Raw genomic sequence first — 20,630 nt, 5'->3', positions numbered from 1 at the left:
GCTTAGCCATTTTTTCAAGTTAGCGGCTGTAAAAGCCAGAGATGTGGCGGAAGAGTTTTTCAAACTCAATAACATATATATGACGATCAGGTCTCTCACAGCAGCCAAAGAGTTTAATCCGTAATTGCCCAACATCGATGACTACTTCACGGCTTACAAAGTGCACGAAGTGGCTGCCAATAGAACAGCACCTGGTATGAGATTCTTTCGTTGAGTGATATCGGAGTAGATTCAAGCATGATCAAGAAACAATACAGGAGAATGGCTCTTATGTTACACCCAGACAAGAATCATTCTGTTGCCGCAGAGGAGGCTTTCAAAGTTATACAATCTGCATTCCAAGTTTTGATAGTTCCCCAAAAAAGACAATCTTACGATAGTAGCTTGCGTTCCAAGAAACGCCCTCCTAAATCGCGGCACCCGGCTTCAGGTTCTTCTAAATGTTCTAAATCATCAAGGCCTACAAGCGAAGAAGCGAAATCCATTCAGTCCCAGCCCCAACCAACAGCTGATCATAAGGCCAGAACTTCTTCATGTGGGTTCGCAAGCAGAAACACCAAAGAAAATTGTCGTGGCGGGTGCCATCTTCGAAACGTCAGAGTTAAAATCGTTCAACAAGCTAATGTGACGCAGCGAGTTAGCATAAATATACAAGGTAGCACTCGATTACACCTTTAGAACTAATAAATAAGTCTCAATTCAGAAACTTAAACTATGAAACCTGAAGAAAAATCTGAATAATTCATTGAATGATCTCAAAAACAAAAAATAAGTTTATATAGGTGATAATCAACCCTAATAAGACTCCTAATAACAAAAGGGAACAAAAACTAAATAATTAAGACAATAAAATCTGAAATAAAATAGAAAAAAATAGGCAAATAAGTAAAATAGCCCCGACTCACTCTAAAACAGTGGATTTTGACTCCAAAAATGACCTCTAATCGGATAAAGCAGGTTGTCACTTGACGGGCTCGAAATAAGGTTTCCAACGGTATCTTACAGGCCCCGTAACTCTTTCCAGATAAAAAGTTATGGCTGTTTGAATAGGACATGCTCATTTAAGCCCTTTAGACTTTACGTATGGATTTTTAACGTTCTATCCGCTCTATGAATTCATCCGTCAGACATTCTATGTCATAATGGTACCAAAAAGATTGTTGTTTCTCGTAATGATAAAGTAGAATTCCAACCCCTTTGGCTTTTGAATGGATTTTATCAATGTAATTTACTGTTTAATTAATGGAATTCAGTTCTTTGTAATTTTATTTTCTGTCATTTCCAGTTTTACTTAATGTTTTATTCACTTAAACGTGATCATACTACAATTTTTTAGAAGTTTTATGGTAATTTTTACCAAGAAGAGGATACTGTATGGTAAATAACTTTTATCTAGAGGATATATATATTCTTGGGGTGTACACATCTTAGTTTTTTGAATTCCAAGCCTATACTTTTAGTTAAAAAACAAAATGTACCGAATAAATATTATTCTTTCTCTAGAAGGAGATAAATGAGACTGGAGACAGAACAAAGAGCATAAGAGATTAGAAATACTGATATAGAATATTTGAAAATTAAGAGCGTTAGATAAAATGATCATGACCTCTTTAACCTTGCTTATATTAAATTATATATAAATTCTTTCTCGTGGAGCAGATAAATGAGACCAAAAAAATAAAAAAGAGTCAGGAAATCAGAATTACATATACATAATCTTTGACAATTAAGGATTTGATTAGAATTTTGATATATGATATTGAAATATAATTACTCATCTCTAAGGTAGGATTAAATCTTTTGTTTATTAACTAATAATTAATACTGATGGAGAATGAATTTTGAAAATCTGGTATTATACATGAGTGGGTTTGATGAATAATAATCAAGAGATATAGCATAAAAATTTTCATAAATTATTACCTTAGAGAAAGTTAGGCCAACGATATGATTTTATAATTACATGAATCCGTAGCACCAGTAGCTAGGAATTAAACAAGGGAAATACGTAATCTACTAAAATTGCAATAGGATTGTAATTAATACAAGACAGAATGACGGCTTGCAAATTTACTGCTGCTTTGAGGTACTATGGCCGCAATACTGCCTGGGTTCAATTCAGTGCCTATGAGGCTATGATCTATAATTGAACTAACGACCGGGGGGGTGTAATATGGTTTTTTCCTGATGTTTGTGGGGCAGCTTGTAAATTTTGATACTTATAGGGGGTCTATTCTTTCAATATTTTTAAAATATACAAACACATTAGGAAATTATTTGTTTTGTTAATAAATTAAACAGTTTCGTGATGACTATTCCAGCATTCAAGGATGTCTACGTTGTACATTTGCAAGCATATTAATAATGGACAAATTTGATATAAAAAAAGAAAAACAATTTAGACAGAGACTAGGAGACCTTTTCGATCACGATAGGAAATGACAAGTCTGATAGCACTAAAGTGCATGTGAGAATATCCTTCGCGAATCCATTTAGATATGGATGCTAGATGGATTTCTAGAGTAACTTATTGTTTTTGGGCAGTAGTAGGAATTTGACACTTACTAAAACAAGTGGTCTGCACATATTCTTTAACAGGTTTTCTTGATGGCTTGATAAGAGTTTTAAAGGTTCGGGATAGGGAAGTGACAGGTTCGGTGAAGGCAGTGTATGGATTTACAATGGGGGGAATGGTATCCCGAATTTTTTTGGTTTTCTAGGATATAAGTGATTTCATAAAGACTATCTGGTTTAGAACAATAGAGGATCTTGGAGATTCAGTACTGACAGGAGCATTAAACATAGCCAAAGTAGTAGAGGATTCCATAAGTTGAAAATTCAACCACTTCAATGTGTAATCCAACCGATATGAGCAAGAATAGATCGAGACCATTAAACTTGTAAAAACAAAACTAAGTTAAGAGTACCTTGCTGTGATTTGGGCATAGCTGTGCTTTATACTATCATATCAGTCAGGTGTATTGTTTTACCAACGGAAACAACTGTACATACACAAAGGTATGTGGGCTCTGTGAATAGTTTTATTTGTGCCTCAGAGACAGGCTTGCATCTAGTTGGTTTCCAGCCAATATAATGGAGTACGAGAGCTTACCTACAATTATTCATAGGTATACGGGGTACTATGAGGAGCTGGAATCTGAAAACTCAGTCTCGCTCTAATACCAAAAGGGATACTAGGTCTCCAAAGATGGTCTCAAAAGTTATGTTGGGAGGAAACTATGATAACTGGCCTACACAGATGTTATGACTAAGAAATCAAAGGCTGACGTGGAGTTGCGTGACGAAACGTGGCCTACTCTCGTCAGAACAGTAAGCGCACGTCAGGCCTGCCAAACGCCCTGGTGCTCCCACGTGTCCGCTAGCCTGCTCCAAATCGCGTGAAATCGGCTTGGAAAATGGGTAATGGGACGTAAAATCAGATTAGGTCCTGACAATCACACCAACTCAAGGATTTAGTGATGATTACGGACATATAACTGGGTATAAGAAGAGGAAGACCCCTTCATTAAGGGGATTCGACAATTTTACACAAACTTTCTCTCATGCTTTTGTATCTATTTCCCAACCTTTTGTAAGTCAGTCCGCTGTCGCGACCTGACCCACACTATCAATATCAATACAAAGCAGTGGACGTAGGACTTGCTACCTGAGCATCCGAATCACTTTAAAAACTCTATAACATTTATTTCGCTTTTTATATTCATTTTCACGTGTGCTTTTTGATCAATCAACGTTGCACACGTATCGTAGTTGGTGCCAAACCGAACATCACAATAGAGATAGCCGATCAATATGGCGATGGGCTTATCTTGCAAGGTTCTCATTTTAGCCCACACACCTTCTAAAAGCATATAAGAACACAGGTTAAAAGTAACACAAAATATTACAAAGTGGTGAAAAAAACGTACTCTGAAGACTCTGAAGTTTGAAAATTCCGCCCAAGTAAGCCTAATTTCTTGTATTTTATTAGATACATATGAAATGCATGAGTTTTCATGGAATATCCATGTTTAAACCTTCAGACACTTGATAACGGGCTTTAGAGCTAAAGGTTTTAGACTCTTATATTTGTGTCATTTTTTTTTTTTTTTTTTTTTTTAATATATATTATGCATGCATGCCAGCATGGTTCTTTTATCCTAATTTAAAATATCAAAACTTTCACTCTCATTATATTTCACTTATAGCTCTCAGTATTTCACTGGTAATAATCTAAAATTAACCTCTTTTTCTTCTATATTGGATTTGATTTACCCAAAATATATATGAAACAAACTTATATACTAGTCTGAGTTCAGTCTTTTTTCAATTATTATTATTATTATTATTATTATTTTTTTTTTTTGGTATAAAAATATAGGGTAAAAGAGTTAAGATTTCCAAGTTTATGTTATTTATATTAATTCTTTTAGGATTTTATAGGTGTAACTTTAATCTAATTTTATGTTTCCCTGTCTAATTTGCAAAAGAGAAGTTTTAGGTTAAGACCTTAAATTGAATTCTCAACATTTTTTTTAGTTTCACCAAAATAAATAAATAAAAATGTATGTTTCAGTCAAAACTCAAAAAACTTAAAAATATAATTACACTTAAACCTCAATAAATTAATATTCGATAAATTAATAAGCTCAATTAAATAATATTTTTTACAGGTCCCAACTTGGGACCAATGTTTTAAATTAATAATTTGTTAAATTTATAAGATAATACATTTAAAAAAAAATGCATCTATACCTCTTGATATATAAATTAATAATCTCCTTATACATCAAAATTATATATATACACGACTCAATTAGGAGACCTTTAAATTATTCCATATACCACATTGACTATGAGTTATTCCCTGTACCACATTAACTCCTAGCTATAAGTTAGATTGATGATATTATTTCCAACAGATATTCCCTATACCATATTAGCTATACACAATATGTACATTCATTAAGTTTAATGTTTTGGAAAAAGAAAATAAAGAATGCCTTGATAAAGTAATAATTTATTAATTTATATGATTAAATAATATATCGATTAATTAATAAATTTTCATAGTCTCAAAGATATTAATTTATTGAGGTTTAACTCTATTTTTGCTTTTTTTTTTCTTTTACTTGCATATATTGTCAATTAAGACTAATAGCTTCTTGTACTAAAAATGCACTTTACAAATTAACATATTTAAAGATTATGTTATTTTTATATCCCCATTAAACTAGAATGCTAATCACTCCACCACTGAATGTCTCCCTCTCCGTAATGCAAATTAAGAAATTCTTCACGAGATTTCTAAATTCAAAGTCAGAATGACTTTTTTTTTTTTTTTTTTTTTTTACGTTTTTTTATTTTATTAAAAAGGTTTTTACTTTTTCTATAATTTTGACATTTCTTAAAGTTTTCTAAGGTTTTTTATACTTTTTTAAGTTTTAAATTTAATTTAATTAAATTTATTTTTATATTTAAAATTTATTCTCCATCAGTATTAATTATTAGTTAATAAACAAAAGATATTTAAATCCTACCATTAGAGTTGGGTAATTATATTATTTAATATCATATATCAAAATGTTAATCAAATCCTTAATTGTCAAAGATTCTATATCTATAATTATGATCTCTTGACTCTTTTTTTTTTTTTTTTTGGTCTCATTTATCTGCTCCATGAGAAAGAATTTATATATAATTAATATAAGCAAGGTTAAAGGGGCCATGATCATTCTATGTAACGCCATTAATTGTCAAAGATTCTATACCCATTAACTCTTTGGTTGGCATTACTGCCATTGGTCACAACCCTTTCATCAAATGTGATTGTTTTGTTCTTACAAAAACAGCACTCTTTGCCACATTGTCGAGATGTAAGTTACCGGAAAAAGATCAAATTTGCGAACTCGATATTTTCGGAATTACATGTTTCTTTATTTAGTGTACACAAAAGGACCTTTCTTTAATTTTATGGCTGCTAGCTTACTTTTACAATTTCTTATATTACAGGAGGACTTCCGGACTGCACGTTGATGGTTTGATCCCAGATGAACTATGGAGTTTGAAATTCCTCACCTTCCTGTATGGTTTTTTATAGTTCATATATGCTTATTTCAATTGAATATCATTTTAGATCATTAGATGAGGGTGAGTGGTTATTAAAATATTTTGCTTTTTATTGAATTATGTTAAGTCTCTTGACACCATACTGTATCAACATCATAAAATGATTTGAGCTTTGTGTTCTTAAATATTAATCTTACCTGTTTCTTCTGTTTTCAATAGGAACGTGAATGTAAACCGCTTGTCAGGTTCACTTTCTCTGATCCATCTGTTGGCAATCTAACTGCATTAAAATCCCTATAAGCAGCTTAAATAAAATTTTAATTTTGGAACTCATACTATTCTCCTTTTTTTATTATGCCAATTAGTTCTCACTTTGATCCAGGGCTTTGGCATTAATAGATTATCTGGGAAGCTTCCAAAAGAGCTTGGGATGCTTTCTGAATTAGAATACGTGTAAACTCAAACTCTGTCCCCTTCTTAACTATATAACTGCTGATAATTTACAATACGAAATCTTTTTTTTGTTATTGCATTACAATTATATAACTGAAGAGCTAAATTCTTGGGGATGTAGAAGTAATGGAACAAGCAACTTCTCTGGTCCTCTGCCATCTGAGCTCGGTAATTTGATGAAATTAAAGACATTGTAAGTTTTTATAGACTTTTCGGTTTCATTTTCAATGCAACATTTTGCTTATATTGAGCATATCCTACTCTATAATGTTATGTACAAGGATGCAAAAGGTGAAAACCCCAGCTGGCTTTAGTCTTAGCTTTAACATGAACCAAATTCTAGTTACTTCACACAAGATTATACTATCATGTGTCACGTAATTTGTTTACTTGGTGATGGCTTTAATTGTAAAGATACTGAATCATGATGGAATTTATAAATATTATTTGCCTTGGCAGATATATCGACAAATCTAGAGTAAGTGGTGAGATTCCATCAAGTTTTGCTAGTCTAAAGAACCTAGAGTTACTATCAGGACCTCTTGATTATATTAATTTTCTCATTGGAAATTTTCGAATCTTAAATTCCCCAAAAGAATTTTTTCCTTAAAGGGAAAAATGTGTGTAAATCCACTGCTAATGAAAACTGGCTTGCATCAGATCTTAAATAAACTCTTTCTATTGTGCTCAGGCGGGCTTTTGACATTGAACTTACAGGAAGGATCCCTGACTTTATAGGAAACTGGCCACATCTGAAAGAATTGTGAGAAAACTATTCTAATTGTTTTTTTTTTTTTTCTTTCTTTCTTTCTATTTTTTGCTAAATCACTCTTTAGTTGTTTTAGGTTAAAGCTTTTTAGCTGGGAGTTTCAGTTTTTTTACTGGTCATACATTTTATTGTAGGAGGTTTCAAGGAAACTCTTTTGAAGGGCCAATACCGTCATCCTTTTCCAAGCCGACAAATCTGACAGATTTGTGAGTGTTTATTGATCTTGTTTTACTATAGCCATAATCAATTCTATTGCAATATTTCATTGATCTTGTTTTACTATTGCAATAATCAATTCTAACAATCTTAATCCCATGAAAAATATAAATGTAGGAGAATAAGCGATATATCAAATGGGAGCTCATCGTCGTTGGCATTTATAAGGAATTTGAAATCTGTAAAGACCTTGTAAGGCAACATTGTCAAAGTTGTAATATCATGTGCTGAATTACCTCATATATGCCTTTTGTGTTTTTCTTCCTCTTCTTTCTTTGTTCAAGACTGTTGGTTCCATTTACTGTAGAGTACTAAGGAATAACAAAATTTCTTATTCAATTCCGTCTCTCATTAGTGACAACCAAAGTTTGCAGCATTTGTAAATTATTTTTTCCCTTTCTCTTTTTTTCTTTTTTAATTTTATTTTTACCTCCATTACTTTTTGGTTTTTAGCAAGTTTCTTCATCTTATAATTGTAAATTCTAATATTTTTTCTTCTGAGTTTCAACAATATAAGTGGACAGATTTCTATCTCACTTTTCCGTTTGAGTTCATTGACTTACCTGTAATCTACTATTTCTGATTTTTTGTGGCTTTTACTTCCCATAGTTTACTCATTATAGTGAAACATGAATTGCTGGTTTTGTACTCAGGTTTCTTGGAAATAATACGTTAAATGGTACCCTCCCTGAAGAGAAGTCCAAATCTTCTCAATATGTAAGTATTTTGACATATTTGTATCAAACTCATTACAACATTCCCAAAATAGAATGCTCAACTTATTGTACCAACCGAAAAGGTATAGTTACAAATCCAGTTTTTCCAGGAAGCCTAGTTTGTAGCCAAAGTCACCCTAGCGAAAAGCTAAACTTGCGTTCTTAATCTAGACTTTCAAGTGCATAGCTTCTCCTGGATTAATGTGAATTAATTAAGACTGGTGGGGTTCCTGGGTAGAAAATTGGGAAGTTGAGGTTTTAAATGGTTTCAAAAGCTTTAAAAAAATAAAAATAAAAATAAATTAATAAATAAAAAATCAATGTGATTTTAATAATACCTGAATTTTAATAATAGAAAATTGGCAAGCAGCTGCATTACGTAGTTAACATTCTCCTCACTTGATGTTGGCATAGATGTATCTTACAATAATCTATCCGGCAACCTTCCTTCATGGAGAACAAAATTTACAACTATACGTCCTTAATTTTTTTAAACATATAATTTATTTAACATCTTTATTCTTTACTATACATTTCACATTTTCTTAGATAATTTTTTACTTTCCACTTTCCAGTATAGCATTTACACAATGATGGAACTAACATTCAGAATGTTATTGGTGCAATGTGCAATAGCTTAGTGGGCAACAACTTCAACCTAGAAAGTTCTAATTACAGCAAGTAATTCTCTTCTTCTGTGTTTTGTTAAAATGCTTGAGACTCTCTATAACAATATTGAAAATTAATAATAAGGGACAACTTATAGAAATGGGTGCTTTAGTGGTTAGTTCTAGTTCTCTAGGATAACTTCGATATTCCTTCCTCCTCTTCCTTCAATGCTTTGCCACATGGCCCGAACTGTCTCCAACGCAATTTTCCATGCAATCGAGGTTCTCCAATTTGTAAGTACAACTTCTCTATTTCGTGGTTTTGAGAGTTTAGGGTTAAAATTTCAGTAGAGTAATGCTTATTTTAACACCCATCCCAGATTTAAATATTCTGTTAAAAACACTTCTAATAGCCATTCATCAAGCCACAACATAAGTGACAACCATGTGATCTCCATCCATACCAATATTTATTAAATACATCAATTCATCCAACTTCAAAGGATTATATATTTTCATAATATATCTACGCTCATTGCTTTGAATAGGGTCTAATTAAGTAGATATTATCTTTTGGATTTAATCATTTGGATGTAGGCTTACATGGGTTTGCTTTCGGGTTTCTCACAACTGTCAAACACCAAAAATGCACCTACATAGTTATATGGACCTAAGCTTTATAAATTGAATCCTAAACTTAGTTGCTAGCAATATGGGATATAATAAACTCTCCACCTTATGGACCTCACATCCTCATGAGGTTGTCACACTAAATTGTTGAGTTGTGAATTGACTTTGATATCAATTGTCAATCCTAAATCCAACAAATTAAATATTGTCCAACTCTAATAAATTCTTGTGTGACTCTATTTTAACCCAACCCAATTTTCTACTATTTCTCTTTTTCTTTCCTTATCATTCTCTTCTTTTTCTTATTTTCTTCTCACTCATAGCTAACTCTTTGTAAGAACGAGAGAAAGCTTATCTTCTTTTCTTTTCCTTTCTATTTGGCTAAGATATAAGATACCGAGATTTTCCATTTTTCTTTGCAATTAAATCCTTCCTATATATTATCTATCTTCATTATTTCCTTAGTCACCCTCACTCAAATTTTTAATTCACTCATAACAAAGATATATTATTTATTAATACACCCTTCTAATACTTTTTTTTCTTATTATTGAAAAAGGAAAATGATTAATATAAAATATAAAATCACAACTAATTAAATACAAGTAAAATAATAAGTGGTTAGATATTATAAATCAAACTTTTAGACATACATGATATATATTCTTAATGTTTTACCTTGATAAAGAGGCTACATTGGTATGCAGATTTGAGCTTTGCAATTAAGTGTGCCGGTCCAACAATTACATCTCAGGATATTGTGTATGAAGGTGACAATGAGCCTCTTGGTTCGGCTACATACTATTTGACTGCCATAGATAGATGGGGAGTTAGTAATGTTGGATACTTTATTGGGAGCAATCATCTATAGTCTAACATTAATTCTATGTCTATAGTCACAAATACTCAAGAGTCGAGACTTTTCCAAAGAGCTCGAATTGCTACTTCATCTTTAAGATACTACAGTTTAGGCCTTTAAAATGGAATGTACACAGTGGCTCTCCAGTTTGCAGAATTAGCTAATTTCAATGATACTCGACGGAAAAGTTTTGGGAGGCATGTTTTTGATATATATTTTTAGGTATGTATTACATATTCAGATTATTTTAGCCAAATTCGCCTCACTTATACATCACATAGGTTTATGTTGAGGTTAAAACATGATGAATGACCTTAAATGTAATATGTTTCCCAATATCTTTCCTTTCAACTGTTATTGGTTTTTATCTCAACATTTAATATATTTATTCCAAGGAAATCTTGTTGAAAAAGACTTTGACATAACAAAGGTAGTGGGTGGAGTCCTTAGAAGAGCAATTCAAAGAGAATATCTGGCTCAAGTATCTGAAAACTATATGGAAATCCACTTCTTTTGGGCTGGAAAGGGACTTGTTGTATTCCTGACGATGGTACATATGGACCTTCTATATCGGCTATCAGTGCTACCAAAGGTAAATGAAATAGAAACTTCATTTTTTCCTTCTTCCCCTTTCGGTTGATTTGGTTGCATTATAAAGATATTAAGTTAAATGCTATGATTTGACATAGATTTCAAACCTCCAAGTCAAAAGAAGGGAACATGCCTAATTGTGGGGATTGTTGTTGTTGTTGTTGTTGTTCTTGGGGATGTATTTCTATTACTAGCAATTTTCTTTGTTCTCTGAAGAAGAAAAAGGCCACAGACTGTTGATGACAGTAAATCAAAAGATCTTCGCTATCATTGACGTCTTATCTATCATATACTAGCTATGGAAATAATGTTGTTAGACTGCATCTGGTTCTAGTCTTTTATTTAGGTTAGCATCTCTGCCATATGCTGACTTAATCCTTTTAAAATGTTTGAATAAGAAGGTGAGTTACATAACTTATCAAGTGAACTCTGGCTCATGTACAAGAAAGCTATTGTACATAAAAAAGAACAATGTATTTTACTACTGCTTGTTTAATTAATAAAGTAGAGTTCCATTAGTAAGTTCTTAAGCGCATTACAAGATAAGAACTTGGATTCTAGGTTAATTAAAAGGAACATAACTATGCCATCTTTTTGAAATATATGGAACTCTTGGTCATTTTAGTTTTGCACCAAATTGCTTACCCTGCAGGCACAAAATTGTGTTACAATGCCACGATTAGACAATTGCATTTGTTATTTCTAGCATTTCACATGTTTGACTTGACAATTAACCCTGCTAAAGTATTTGATTAGACATACAAGTTCCTGATAGTAAGCTACTTTTGTTGTTGAATTTTTAGAGCTTGTCGACATGGATGTTAGACCATGCACTTTTAGTTATGTGGAACTAAAGACTGCTACAGAAGGCTTCAGTTATGCAAATAAGCTTGGACAGGGAGGATATGGACCAGATTATAAGGTAAGTCATTGATCTAGTAAGTGCCAAATGAGTGGTGAGCACATTTGGTGCCTTAAGATTATCTGTTTTTTCTATAACCAAATACAGATTTCTACATTACTTTTTGTCCTAGATTAACTTGAAAACACAATCTGTTTGGCTTTATATCAATAAATAGTTGGGCCATCTTTGAGTTTTGTTCTCTATAGTTCATTAAATAAAGACAGGATGTGGTTTTTGGTCAATAATAAGCATATAAAATTGATAAATTATTAACTGATTTTTCTCACCATTTCAAGTTGAACTTTTTACACCATAGGGAAAACTCGGTGATGGAAGAGTAATTGCTGTGAAGCAATTATCTATAGCATCCCACCAAGGAAAGAGCCAGTTTGTTGTAGAAATTGCTACTATATTTACTGTGCAGCACCGTAACCCCGTAAAACTTCATAGATGTTGTTATGAAAGAGCACAACGAATCCTTGTTTATGAATATATGGAAAACAACAATCTTGATAAAGCATTATTTGGTATGTGAATAGCATATATGTAGTACTAAGTTTTTTTCTTGGGAGTCCTAGCATTATTTGTGATGTCAATAATAGTTTAAACTTTTGTGATTTTTGCAAAGCAGGGAAATGAACTTTGGACCTTGACTAGTCAACGCGTTATCATATCTATTTAGGAGTAGCAAGCGGTCTAGCTTATCTTCATGAGGAATCGAGGCTTCGAATTATACATAGAGACGTGAAAACGAATAATATTCTGCTTGATGGTAATCTCATCCCCAAAATGTCAGATTTTGGTTTGGCCAAACTTTATGATGATAAGAAGACTCACATAAGCACTCATGTTGTAGGGACGATGTAAGACTTTTAATTAGCACCTAAAATTTATTAAAATATTATGTTTCTACATTCATTAGATTACTAAAATGAATTTTGCCTCTATTGTATTGATGTAGCGGATATGTTGCACCGAGTATGCCATGCGTGGATATCTTACAAAGAAGACTGATGTGTTTGCCTTTGGCATTGTGATTCTAGAGGTTGTTAGTGGGAGGTCAAACTCGGATTCAAGCTTGGAAGAAGAGAAGATGTATCTTCTTGATTGGGTATGAATGACATTGTAGTATCATTTTTTTCTCCTTTTACTATTTTCTAATACTTGATAAACAAATTCGAAAGAACCAAATGAGGTCAAATTTGATCTATATATATATATATATATATACACACACACACACTTTTTGCTTTTATTTCTACTTCTGCTCTTGATGCAACCACTCATATATCACAACATTTATCTTTCCTACTTAATTCCCAGGCTTGGCACCTATACAAGAACAACCATCAACTCGAGCTAGGGGACTCAAAATTGTCAGAATTTAGTGAGGAAGAAGTAAAAGGCCTGATAGGAGTAGCATTTTTGTGTACTCAGACATTGCCCTCCTCAAGGCCATCAATGTCCCGCGTGATTGCTACGCTTTGTGGAGATATGGAAGTGAGTACAGTGAATTCTAAGCCTGGATACTTGACTGAATGGGCCTTTGATGATGTGACCACCTTTCTTAGTGATGATATAAATGAAGAATGTGAAGATACTAGCCATTACATCTCCCCAACCTGGTTACGTACAATGGATAAAACTCTAGAAATAAGTGCTACTGAAGCCTTGTTCCATTGACTGGCTTTTAGTTTAGATTCCAGTTTCATGTTAGTTCAACACAATTGTTATTCATAATTTAAAAAAATTTAAGACCAATAAACTCTAGTAAAAAATATACATAATAGATTTTGAAGTACTTCTTGTTCAACAAGCACAGGGGCTAAAGCTTCACTAGGAAATTGAAATTAAGGACTTCTCCATGACATTATTGGAAATGGTAGATAACAAATTAATATTCTTTTATGTATATTCTTTGATTTGAAATGAAAGGTGCCCAACTGTTATATAAGCTTAGCCCAATTACTGAGCTTTAGCTTAGTACCGTGGGACGCAATTGGGTTGTTACAATCCACCATGTTTCTGCAACCGATCACTCAACCATATTTCGTCTTTTTAAACAGGTCAAGAGTACTAATTAAACATCCACTTAAAATGTTTTTAAACTTTAAATTCATTCACTTTCAGAAGAAAAAAAAAAAAAAAAAAAAAAAAAACAATCAAGATCACCTCCTAAATCAAATTTAAAACTTCAAATTTCAGGGTGTTAAATTTTCTACTGACTAATAAAAATATAGTCCACGAATCTAATTTCAACATAAACTCGATTAAAGCTTGGGTGACCAACTTATAATATTATGTATATGATAATACCAAAGTTAAAGAATCTCTACATCCATTGGTAGAAGGTGATCTTCGTGTATAAAGAAAATATTCTAGCATGCTAATTATGAAAGAAATTATCCCAATATAATAGTCATATATTACCCACAATTTATTCCAATGTGTTAACTGGTTTGTAGAGTCAATTGTCAAGAAATTTGATAAGAATTATTCATAGTGGATATGGAGCCTCACGGCAATGGTTATTGGAGAGAGGTATATTTGGTGAAATTGATGTGATGTTCGCATGAGTATAATTTGTATTTGGTGTTAATTATTCATGGTGTTGCAGCTGAGACAAATGAAGGATGCATTGGGTATTGGTTAATTTGGTTATAGTGATAGTTATGAGATGAAGCAACTCTAAATGTCTCTATGAGGTATATTTTGTTATTACTGGCTAGCCTAGTTGTTGTTAGTTGTGATTTTCTTAATTGATTGCCCTAATCTTTTATAATCACTAGGAAAAGCCATATGAAGTTATGTGAACTCAACGACACTTCACATGTTCCTGGTAAATTATTACAAGTGTTTTAGGATCCATTGATTTGCAGTTTGATTGTAATTCCTCATTTTGAACCTAAATAATATTGGGAAAAAAAATGTGTTGAAGTGTATTGGATTCAAAGCTTATGAAAATAATTATCCCAAAGTTAAGGTAACTTTTATAGTTTTATTTAAGGTTGTTGCTTGCTTGGAACATGGTTACGTATTACACAATTGGATGAAAATGGAATTTCATTAATGGATGAGCAATTACATAATAACAATACTCTATCACAACTTAAGATGTACTTATGTAAATTTTCTGAGGACTATACTTAAATATCATTAGATTTATCTGTAAAAATATCAATACCACTAAATCACCTCTTTCGTAACTAGTAAACTCTAAAAAAATTACAGAGGACAAAAAATCCAACCATATAATAATATATTGGCTCTACTTAGAACCTGTTGTATGGGTTGAATCCAACAACTTCATTGATTCTATATAATTTTATTTTATAGAATTGTCCAAGGCTCTTTTGGGGGAAGGGCTCCCCTTCCTAGGTTGTAATATTATCGGGTTTATAAAAAAAAAAATTCTTTTTTCCAAAATAAGTTAACAGAAAAACAATTAAAAAAACACCAGAAATGAAACAATGCATTCATATATTATTTCCACTTATAACTTCTTGTATGGGTTGCATCCAACAACTTTCCATGCATTATTCCAAAGAAAGAAAAAAGTGAATTTAACTATTAATATTGTTGGAAATTTTAACAATTAAAAATTAAATATAGAGTGAAAGTAATGTCTTTAAGGTTAAATTAATTAGGTTAATTACTTTCTCACCACTTTAAGACTTTGTAATGACTTCTTTTCTACTAGTATACTTTAGAACATATACAATAAAGACATACATAAATAGCATATGAAAATTAGTTGAGCCCAATTTTTCTTTACTTATAAAATATAATTCTTTACATATATCAAAATAACAAGTACAAAAACTTAGTAACGGTGGACAGTAATGTCAATCCTCTCCCCTTGTCGACATCCTTCCGACCGCTGCTCACCTATTTCCTGCAAAAACATGGGAAAACAACGGGGTGAACATAAAAATGCTCAGTAAGTAAATCCTTTAACTCTTCTCTTTCTTTGATTCTTTCCTTACTTAATTCCTTCTCTTTTCTTTATTTGTTTCTAACTCTCACTATTCTTTTCTTTCTTTCTAATTCTCTCTGTTCTTTCTTTCTTATTCTTTCTATTCTTCCTAACCATGATGAAATTCATGGCAATATGCATGAATAAAATGCATATGCAATAATGCATAAAATGCTTTTTCTTTCTTATTTCTATTTTCTTGTTCTATTTCTCTTCTTTTCTTTTTCTTTCTATTCTTTTATTTTCTTTCTTGTTTTTCTTTTCTTTTCTTTTCTTGGCTTGTTCAAGCCTTCTCATTCTTTCTTATTCTTATGCTTTCTCATTCTTTCTTTTCTTACTCTTTCTCATTCTTTCTTATTCTTGTTCTTTCTTATTCTTACTCTTTTCGTACTCTCATTCTTTCTTATTCTTACTCTTTGCCGATCGGACTCGGCTGATGTATGGATTTGAAACCTTGGCCGTGTGAGTGAGTACAATCCTCATCTACATGCACTCTTGCGGACCGTACGAATTCTTCTTTCTTTTTTTCTTCTTAGGCCACTCAATTAAGGTGGCGTGCATATAGGAATTCTTCTTGGTACAACCCTCATCCACATACACTCTTACGGGTCGTACAATTTTTCTTCTTCTTGTGCCACTCAATTAAGGTGGCGTGTATGTGAGAATTTCTTCTTAACACTCATGGTTCCCTATCACAACAACCTATTCTTTTCTCTTCTTTAACACTCTTTAATTCTTTAATGCTTATTCTTCCTTTCTTTTTATTCTTAGAGTATTTTATTCTTTCTTTCTTTGTTCTTTATTCATCATTCTTTATTCTTTATTCTTTATTATTTCTTAAGTTTCTACACATACACAATTATATGCATATGGATGGCTCATCCTTAAAATTCTTACTTAAATGCACATATGCAATGTTGCATAAAAATTAAGGTTTCTACTCAACTTATACTTCTCTTAGGCATTTCATCAAACAATACTTGTGCATAAACAAACCCTAATTTAATTATCATTCTATTTATTTCTTAAACCATCCAAATTGAGAGAAACACTCTCTTATAACATCATCATACCTACACGGCACAAACACTCCCAAAAGATTTCTCCAATTCTTCCAATTTCAACCCATCATCATACCATCACATACATTTCTCATATTCAAATATATCCAACAACAATCATAGTTAATCATCAATTTCATCTCAATTTCTCAATAATCATAACATATGTATGCTCAAAAGAAATCTCTACTCACTTGAATTTCTTAAATTTTAACTTAAGTTGGATTTTGAGTGGAATTTACTTACCTTAGGCTTGAGTAGTCTCTCCTAAGCTCTCTACTCTTGTTGGATTCAAATCTTCTCTTAACCCTAAGCATAAACTTTATAAGAACTCAACTTTTACACAAATAAATCATAGATAAAAAGCATGAATTCTTACATTTTGAAGCCTAGAATCAAAACCCTATTAAAAATCACTCAAAAGCCCTCAAACTCCTTGGAGGAGTGAATGAAAATTTGAGAGAAAATGGAGGAGTAGTGTGGCTGTGGAATGAAGGAAATAAGGGTTACAAACCCTTATCATCTTATTTTATAAACTCACTTTCCCATTTTGCCCTTACACTTTTTTGGAAATTTCATCGTTGTCCCTTAGTCAATTACCATAATGCACTCATTTTTATTATATTCTCTATGAAATTCTATCTCTTTTCACTCCCCACAATTTCAACTAATTTTGACTGAAAAGACCATTTTACCCTTAATGCAAGCTTAAGGCATTTTCTTTATATTCTCTTAAAATAATTCTAACAAAAATTAACTAAGGACTGTAAAACATAATTTAAATCATGTACCTCCATGCTGGGCGTTACAATTCTCCCCCCTTTAAAAGAATTTCGTCCCCGAAATTCAAACAAACAACTCCGGGTAACGAATCTGCATGTCTTGCTCTGTTTCCCATGTAGCTTTTTCAACTTTATGATTTCTCTAGAGGACTTTTACTAAAGGGATACTCTTGTTGCAGAGCTCTTTAATTTTTCTGTCCAAGATCTGTACTGGATGCTCCTCATACATAAGATTCTCTTCCAAGTCTACATCCTCTATGCTCAGAATATGGGAAGGATCACTTATATACTTTTGAAGCATCGAGACATGAAATACATTGTGAACTCTGTCCATACTGGGTGGTAGTGCTAATCTGTGGGCCACCTTTCCTACTCGCTGTAACACCTCAAATGGACCAATGAATCTCAGTGCTAATTTGCCCTTATTACCAAACCGCATCACCCGTTTGTGGGGGGAAACTTTCAGAAAAACTTTGTCACCCACTTCAAACTCAACTTCTTTTCTTTTCAGATCAGCATAACTTTTCTGCTTGTCTTGGGCTTGTTTCATTTTGCTTTTGATCAGCTTTACATCTTCTATCATTTTCTAAGTCATTTCTGGCCCAAGAGCTATATTCAACTCATCTCTCTCGCCCATCTCATTCCAATGCAGTGGAGATCTACATCGTCTACCATGCAAAGCCTCATAAGGAGTCATATTAATTGTAGACTGGTAGCTATTATTATAAGCAAACTCCACCAAGGGTAACATCTCATGCCAGGATACTTTATAATCCATACAACATGCTCTCAACATGTCCTCAAGCACTTGATTGGTTCTCTCTGTCTGACCATCTGTCTGACGATGATAGGCGGTACTAAAAGCCAATCTGGTACCTAATTCCTCTGCAAACTCATCCAGAAAGCTAAGACGAATCTGGAATCTCTGTCTGATACTATTGTCTTGGGTACACCATGAAGTCTCACTATCTCTTTAATATACATCTGGGCCAATTGATCCGAAGTGGTACTCTCCTTTACTAGAAGAAAATGGGCTGATTTCGTCATTTTGTATACTATCACCCATATAGCATTATATCCTTTCTGCACTCTAGGGAGACCTGTAATAAAATCCATCGAGATACTCTCCCATTTCCATTCAGGAATACTAAGTGGCTAGAGCAACCCCGATGGCCTTTGGTGTTCTGCTTTCACTTGTTGATAAACCAGGCATTTAGCTACAAACTCTGCAATATCTTTCTTCATCCCTGCCCACCAATAGCCTTTCTTTAAATCTTGATACATCTTGGTTGCTCAAGGATGAGCAGTGTACGGTGTATCATGAGCCTCTGTAAGGATTCTCTTTCTCAAATCATCATCCTGAGGAATACACAACCAACTCCTAAAACAGAGGACATCATTCAACAATTGAAACTCTGATATCTTGCCCTCATGCACTTGCTGAACTATTTTCTGACACCACTCATCAATTAGCTGCTTTTCTTTAATTTCTTCCAGTAAGGTAGACTAAACCTCTAACCTGGCAATTCGTCCTGGTACGACCTCAATCTGCTCTTTACGCAACTCTTCTATTAACTCTTTTTGTCTTGTGAGTCGGGACAAATAAACTTTCCTGCTCAAAGCATCGGCTACTATATTAGCTTTCTCCGGCTGATACTTAATCTCATACTCATAATCTTTAACCAGCTCTAACCATCTTCTCTATCTCATATTCAACTCCTTCTGAGTAAAGAAATACTTTAAACTCTTATGGCGGGTGTGGATATTACTCTTGGCACCATAAAGGTAATGCCTCCAAATCTTCAAGGCAAAGACTACTTCTGCCAACTCTAAATCATGTGTAGGGTATCTTGTCTTGTACTCTTTCAATTGACGAGAAGCATAAGCTATAACCCTACCTAACTGCATCAATACGGCACCAAGTCCCTACAGTGAGGCATCTGTATAAATATCATAATCTACACCCTTCTGTGGTAACACTAACACTGGAGCTTTCGTTAATCTTTTCTTCAACTCTTGAAAGCTCTCTTCATAGGCAACTGACCATACAAAAGGAACTTTCTACTTGGTAAGAGCTGTCAAAGGTTTAGCTAGCTGGGCAAACCCTGCCACGAACCGGTGGTAGTAACCTGCTAGTCCCAAGAAACTCCTCACTTCTTTTGCTGTCTTCGGTCTTTGCCATTCTAGGATTGCCTTCACTTTACTAGAATCCACTGAAATTCCTTCACTAGAAACAGTATGGCCTAGAAATATCACCTGATCAAGCCAGAACACACATTTAGAAAACTTGGCATACAACTTCTTTTCTCTCAATCACTACAGCACAAATCTTAATTGTTCCTCATGCTCTTCTCTTGACTTCGAATAAACCAGGATGTCATCAATAAATACCACTATAAACCGATCCAGGCAATCATGGAACACCCTGTTCATTAAGTCCGTAAAAACTGCTGGGGCATTAGTTAACCCAAAAGGCATCACCACAAATTCATAATGCCCATATCTTGTCCGAAAGGTAGTCTTAGCTACATCTTGTTCTGCCATCTTTACCTGATGATACCCGACCTCAAATCAATCTTGGAAAATACTGCTGCACCCTTTAACTTATCAAAAAGGTCATCTATCCGAGGTAACGGGTATTTATTCTTCACTGTCACTTTATTCAATTCTTTGTAATCAATACACATCCGTAATGACCCATCTTTCTTCGTTACAAACAAGATTGGAGCTCCCCAGGGAGAATGGCTTGGTCGGATAAAACCTTTATCTAGGATCTCTTGGAGTTGCTTTTTCAATTCTTGGAGCTCGGCTGGGGCCATTCGGTAAGGGGCTTTAGAAATCAGCGCTATCCCAGGTGCCAGTTCAATACTAAATTCAACTTCTCTTTCCGGAGGCAAACTCGGTAAGTCGTCTAGAAATACATCTGGAAATTCTCGAACTACTGGCATGCTCTGTAATTCTAGTTGTGGGACATCTCTACTTTGCACCACATGAGC

The 20,630-nt window shown here is 33.3% G+C and overlaps 1 pseudogene; it reads left to right on the top strand.

The window, feature by feature from the left end:
* Positions 1-261: 261 nt before the first annotated feature.
* Positions 262-13,498, top strand: LOC116115955 (annotated as a pseudogene).
* The last annotated feature ends 7,132 nt before the right edge of the window (positions 13,499-20,630 follow it).

The sequence above is a fragment of the Pistacia vera genome, unplaced genomic scaffold, assembly GCF_008641045.1.
Source record: "Pistacia vera cultivar Batoury unplaced genomic scaffold, PisVer_v2 Contig757, whole genome shotgun sequence".
NCBI classification, from domain to species: Eukaryota; Viridiplantae; Streptophyta; class Magnoliopsida; order Sapindales; family Anacardiaceae; genus Pistacia; species Pistacia vera.
The sequence above is the reverse complement of the archived record's forward strand: the minus strand, read 5'-3'. Positions and strand labels throughout refer to the sequence as shown.